This window comes from Rhincodon typus, chromosome 37, assembly GCF_021869965.1.
Source record: "Rhincodon typus isolate 14 chromosome 37, sRhiTyp1.1, whole genome shotgun sequence".
NCBI classification, from domain to species: Eukaryota; Metazoa; Chordata; class Chondrichthyes; order Orectolobiformes; family Rhincodontidae; genus Rhincodon; species Rhincodon typus.
This window is the reverse complement of record NC_063368.1, coordinates 17711794-17717638: the sequence shown is the minus strand read 5'-3', so window position 1 is coordinate 17717638 and position 5845 is coordinate 17711794. Positions and strand designations below refer to the sequence as shown.

The 5845-nt window shown below is 44.2% G+C and overlaps 1 protein-coding gene across 1 annotated transcript in view; it reads left to right on the top strand.

Annotated features, from left to right (window-relative positions):
- LOC109934227 (insulin-like growth factor I) overlaps window positions 1-5845 on the top strand; it is a 19366-nt gene that overhangs the window by 7302 nt on the left and 6219 nt on the right. The gene's annotated exons all lie outside the window — the stretch shown is intronic.

The following is a 5845-nucleotide window of genomic DNA, read 5'->3' as shown; positions in this document are numbered from 1 at the left end:
GGTTGGGGTGTTTCCGGTTTGGGTGTGTTTCAGGGTTGGGGTGTTTTGAGATTGGGGTGTTTTGGGGCTCAGGTGTTTTGGGTTTGGGGTGTTTCAGGATTGGGGTGTTTCGGGATTGTGGTGTTTCAGGGTTGGGGTGTTTCAGGTTGGGGTGTTTCGGGATTGTGTTGTTTCAGGGTTGGGGTGTTTTGGGATTGGGAGTGTTTCGGGGTTGAGATGTTTTGGGGTTGGAGTATTTCAGGATTGGGATGTTTTGGTGTTGGGGAGTTTCAAGGTTGGGGTGTTTTGGAATTGAGCATGTTTCAGGGTTGGGATGTTTTGGGGTTGGGATGTTTTGGGGTTGGGAGTGTTTCGGAGTTGGGATGTTTTGGCTTTGGGGTGTTTCGGGGTTGAGAATGTTTTGGGGTTCGAGTGTTTCAGGGTTGCGGTGTTTTGGAATTGTGTGTGTTTCAGGGTTGGGATGTTTCAGAGTTGGGAGTGTTTCGGGGTTGAGAATGTTTTGGTGTTGGGGTGCTTCGGAGTTGGGGTGTTTCAGGGCTGGTGTACTTTTGGGTTGAGCTATCTTTGGGTTGGGGTTCTCTGGGGTTGAAATTGTCCACAGCCCATCCTGAATCTTAGCCCTCCAATGGCTGTAGAGAGAATGTCTCCACTTATGTCGAAGAGCAAAACTAAAGAGAACATCAACAAAAAATCCAATTGAGAATTCAGGAGAAACCTGCTACCGTGGCTGAAGCAAATGCTTGAGACCATAAGACATAGGAACAAGAGTAGGCCATTCAGCCCATCAAGCCCTTACTACATGATTAAGATTCCACCAGCAGCAGAATGTGAACCTCGCATTAGCATCTAACTTGTTAGCCCAGTGCTACAACCACTACTCCACCATCCGTCCCCCTTAGATGTGTTTATGGAGATATTTGATGAACCTTTGAGCAAGGAGGTAGTTAAGGGTTACAGTGATAAATTTAGCCGAAGAAAAATGGGCTGAGTCTCAGGTAGAAAGGAAAGACAGTAATGTAGTGGTAATGTCTGTGGACTTAGCCAGCTCGAGGTCTTGGCTAACACTTTGGTGATGTTGGTTTAAATCCCACCACAGTATGTGATCAAATTTGATTACTAAGACTCAGGCAAGAGCCAGCAATGGATTGGATTGTTGCTTTTCCATTGATTAGATGCTTTCTATATATTTGTTGCAACTAACTGAATGATTCTGCTGTTTTGTGAACTTGTACCAAACCTGCCTTATGACTATGAATAACCGTCAGCATTTCTCCCATCCCCACTAATGCAGGCCATTCTGGCTCCCTCATTGGAGGACAGCTCCACAGGTACTACCCATTCATTCTCTGGGTGACCACTGTTCCTGGACAATGGATGGTGTTGCATTTCTATAGCGTCTCAGCACATCCTTGGGAGGCCCCGAAATCTTTCGCAGCCAATGAATGTCAGTCTGTGCTGCAATGCAGGCAAATAATGAACAGCAAAATTCCACAAACAGCAATGCAATAATGGCCATGCCATCCTCTCCATTGGTGCTGTTTGAGGGGTAAATATTGGCCCGGATACTTGGCAGAATTCTGCATTAAGTTGGTATATTTACATGTAAGTTGAGGTATATTTACACTTAGGTTCAGTTATATTTACTGTCCATGACATGTAACCAGTGTGAGGACTAGAGTGCTGACAGGATGTATTTAGACTGCAAAGTGATCAATGGGGCATGTTTACTTGGCCTCATCAATAGCTCTGCAGATTAATGAACTTCTTGGAAAACGAGCTAACAGTTTAATCAAAGCATCATCAGTGCATAAGGCTACACTCGATGTAGGGTCTCACCTACATTCTCCAATCCTTGCTTTTACTTGAACAAAAATACTCTGGCATTAGGTAAAGGTTTATGTGACTATAAGAAATAGGAATAGCTTAGACCAGTGGTTAGCACTGCTACCTCACAGTGCCTGGGGTCTGGGTTCAATTTTATCCTCTGTGTGGAGTTTGCACATTCTCCCTGTGCCTGTGTGGGCTTCGTCCGGTTCCTACAGTTTCCTCCCACAGCCCAAAGATGTGCAGGCTCGATGGATTAACCATGGGATAGGCAGCATTGTGGGGAGGGAGGTGGGTCTGGGTGGGATGTTCTTTAAAGGTGTAGTGTGGACTTGATGGGCCAAATGGTCTGCATCTGCTCTGGAGGGATTCTCTGACTCATTTGACCCCTCCAGCCTGCTCCATTATTCAATAAGATCATGGTTATTTACAACACCAACCTTATCACCCTCTTTGATCTATACCTATGTGTTTTGAACCAAAATGGTTTACAGACAGAATGACACGATTTTAAATCAAGGCATAGGCGACAGTAGCTAAAATATGAAACTGACACTTTGTGGAGTAGTTCTTAGGAATAGCTCAAGTGGGAGAAGTTGGTGAGTTAGTAATCTCAAAAGCCAAACGAATGCTCTGGTTTTTTCTGAAGAAGGGTCCAGACCCGAAATATCAGCTTTCCTGCTCCTCTGATGCTGCCTGGCCTGCTGTGTTCATCCAGCTCCACACCTTGTTATCTCAAACTCCAGCATCAGCACTTCCTAATGCTCTGGAAGATGTGGCTTCAAATAGAGTCATACAGCATGGAAACAGACCCTTCGGTCTAACCAGTCCATGCTGACCATAAACTAAACTTGTCCCACCTGCCTGCTCCTGGCCCATATCCCTCCAAACCTTTCCTGTTCATGTACTTATCCAAACGTCTTTTAAACGCTGTAACTGTATCCACATCCGTCACTTCCTCAGGAAGTTCATTCCACACACGATCCACTCTCTGTGTAAAAACAAATTGGCCCTCATGTCTTTTTAAAATCTTTCTCCTCTCACCTTAAAAATATGCCCCCTAGTCTTGAAGTCTTCCACCCTCAGGAAAAGACACCTGCCATTCATCTTACCTATACCTCTCACAATTTTATAAACCTCTATAAGGTCACCCCTCTACCTCCGACACTCCAGTGAGAAAAGTCCCAGACTTTTCAGCCTTTCCCTATAACTCAAACCCTCCATTCTCGGCAACATCCTGGTAAATATTTTCTGAACCCTCTCAGCTTAATAATAACCTTCCTATAACAGGGGTACTAGAACTGGACACAATACTCCAGAAGAGGCCTTACCAACATCCTGTACAACCTCAATGTAACGTCCCAACTCCTATACTCAAAGGTCTGAGCAATGAAGGCCAGCATGCTAAAATGCTTTCTTAACCACCCTGTCTACTTGTGATGCAAACTACAAAGAATTATGTACCTGAAACCCTAGGTCTGTCTGTTCTACAACACTACCCAAGGCCCTGCCATTAACTGTATAAGCCCTGCCCTTGTTTGTTTTCCCAAAATGCAATACCTTGCATTTATCAAAATTAAACTCCACCTGCCACTCCTCAGCCCATTGACCCAATTGATCAAAATCTCTTTGTAATCTTAGATAACCTTCTTCACTGTTAACTATAGCATCAACTTTGGTGTCATCCACAATCTTACCAACCATGCCTTTTATATTCTCACTAAATTATTCAAATAGGCGACAAACAAAAGTGGACCCAGCACCGATCCCTGTGGCACACCGCTGGTCACAGGCCTCCAGTCTGAAAAACAACCCTCCACTACCACCCTCTGTCTCCTGCCATTCAGCCAATTTTATATCCAATTGGCAAGCTCACCCTGAATCTCATGTGATCTAACTTTATTAATTAATCTACCAATTAATTTAGTTTAATTTAATTTGTTTACTAATAAATCCCAGTGTTTAAATTCAATTTATAACATAGTCTCAGATAAGGTTCTTTTCTTACTGGTAGTGTCCCTACCTCTGCGCCAGAGGGACCTGGTTCAAGTCCCAACTGTTTCAGATGTGTACAATAACCTGTCTGAACAGGTTGATTTGAAATATCAATCATCTCAGTGACAACAGCCAACAAACTATCAGTAGTTTTTGCACAACCCCATCTGGTTTACTTATGTTCTTTGGGGGAAGGAAATTTGCTGTGCTAACCGAGCCTGACCCTGTTTGTGCTTCCCAACCCACAGCAATGTGGTTGACTCTTAAGGGCTCTCTGAAATCATCCAGCAAGCCACTCAGCTCAGGTGCAATTAGGGTTTGTCAACAAATTTTAGATTTACTAGCGATGCCTGTATCCCGAAGATTGAGGATGTGTCTAATTCATGGTACCACACATATGGAAGGGTGCCTTAGAGCCCATTAGAGATTTAGAGTCAGAGAGTCAAACAACATAGAAACAGGTTATTTGACCCACTATGCCTATGCAAAACAAAACAAAACTACATTTATCCCATTTAATCCCAAATCAGAGGCTAGGAGCGAGTAAATTCACCTATTGATTCTCCAAAGTCTGTCCATTGCACAAGTCAGGAGTGTGATGGAATATTCCCCACTTGCCTGGATGGGGGCAGCTCCAACAACACTCAAGAAGCTTGACACCAACCAGGACAAAGCAGCCCGCTTGATTAGCACCACATCCACAAAATCCATTCTTTGCAACACCGACGCTCAGTAGCAGCAGTGTGTACTATTTACAAAGTTCACTGCAGAAATTCACCAAAGATCCTCAGACAGCACCTTCCAAACCCAATACCTCTTCCATCTAGAAGGACAAGGACAATAGATACATGGGAACACCACCCGCTGTAAGTTCCCTTCCAAGCTACTCACCATCCTGACTTGGAAATATATCACTGTTCCTCCAGTGTCGCTGGGTCAAAATCCTGGAATTCCCTCCCTAAGGGCATTGTGGGTCGACCCACAGCACATGGACTGCAGCAGTTCAAGAAGGCAGCTCCCCACCACCTTCTCAAGGGGCAACTGGGGACGGGCAATAAATGCTGGCTCAGCCAGTGATGCCCACATCCCCTGAGTGAATATAAAGACCCGCCTGGTCCGTAGTCTGCTATGCTGAGGCATTTTAAGTGCTCGTTCAGATGCTTCTTAAATGTTGCAAGAGTACCTGCATCCACCAACTTCTCAGGCCTTGACTCAATTAGTCAGAGATGAAAGGTGCAGTTGTGTGAAGAGATGCACTAACTGAGGTTGTCCCCCTCAGAGCAGGATAGATTTGACCAAAGTGTTCACCATTATGTCATGCTTTGATAAATAGAGAAACTGGCTGAAGGATCTGTGACCAAGGAACATGATTTAAATAGTTGGAAACAAGACCAAAGACCCCTTTGGAAGGGAATTTGCAGGGGGTGGTGTTCTCCTGTATCTGCTGCCCTTGTCCTTCGAGATGGAAGTGGTGTTGGGTTTGGAAGGTGCTGTCTCAGGATCTTTGGCGAATTTCTGCAGCAAACTTCGTAAATAGTACATGAAGTTATGAAGTGAATATTTACACTCCAAAGTGTTATGTTTAGATTGAGTTACTGTACGTCTTGTTTATCTCAGAGTAATATTCTCAGATAGTTCTAAAATCAGTTTATTTACATGTCTGAAAACATCTTGGGAACTTTACAGAACTGTCAATATACATGTCATCATAGCTCGGGGCTGAATGTCTCGCCCACCTTCTTAACTTTCTCTCAGAATCAGGAGGTAATTACTTCACTCAGCCACAGACTAAAGCAATCAAGCTCCATACAAGGATCGGTGATCAAGCAAGCTTAATCAAACACTAAATAAAGTGCAATGTTTAAAAGGGTGATGGAAGTAGATTCAACAATATCTTTCAAAATGGGTTCAGAGATAGTAGGAACTGCAGATGCTGGAGACTCTGAGATAACAAGGTGTAGAGCTGGATGAACACAGCAGGCCAAGCAGCATCAGAGGAGCAGGAAGAAGGGTCTAGGCCCAAAAC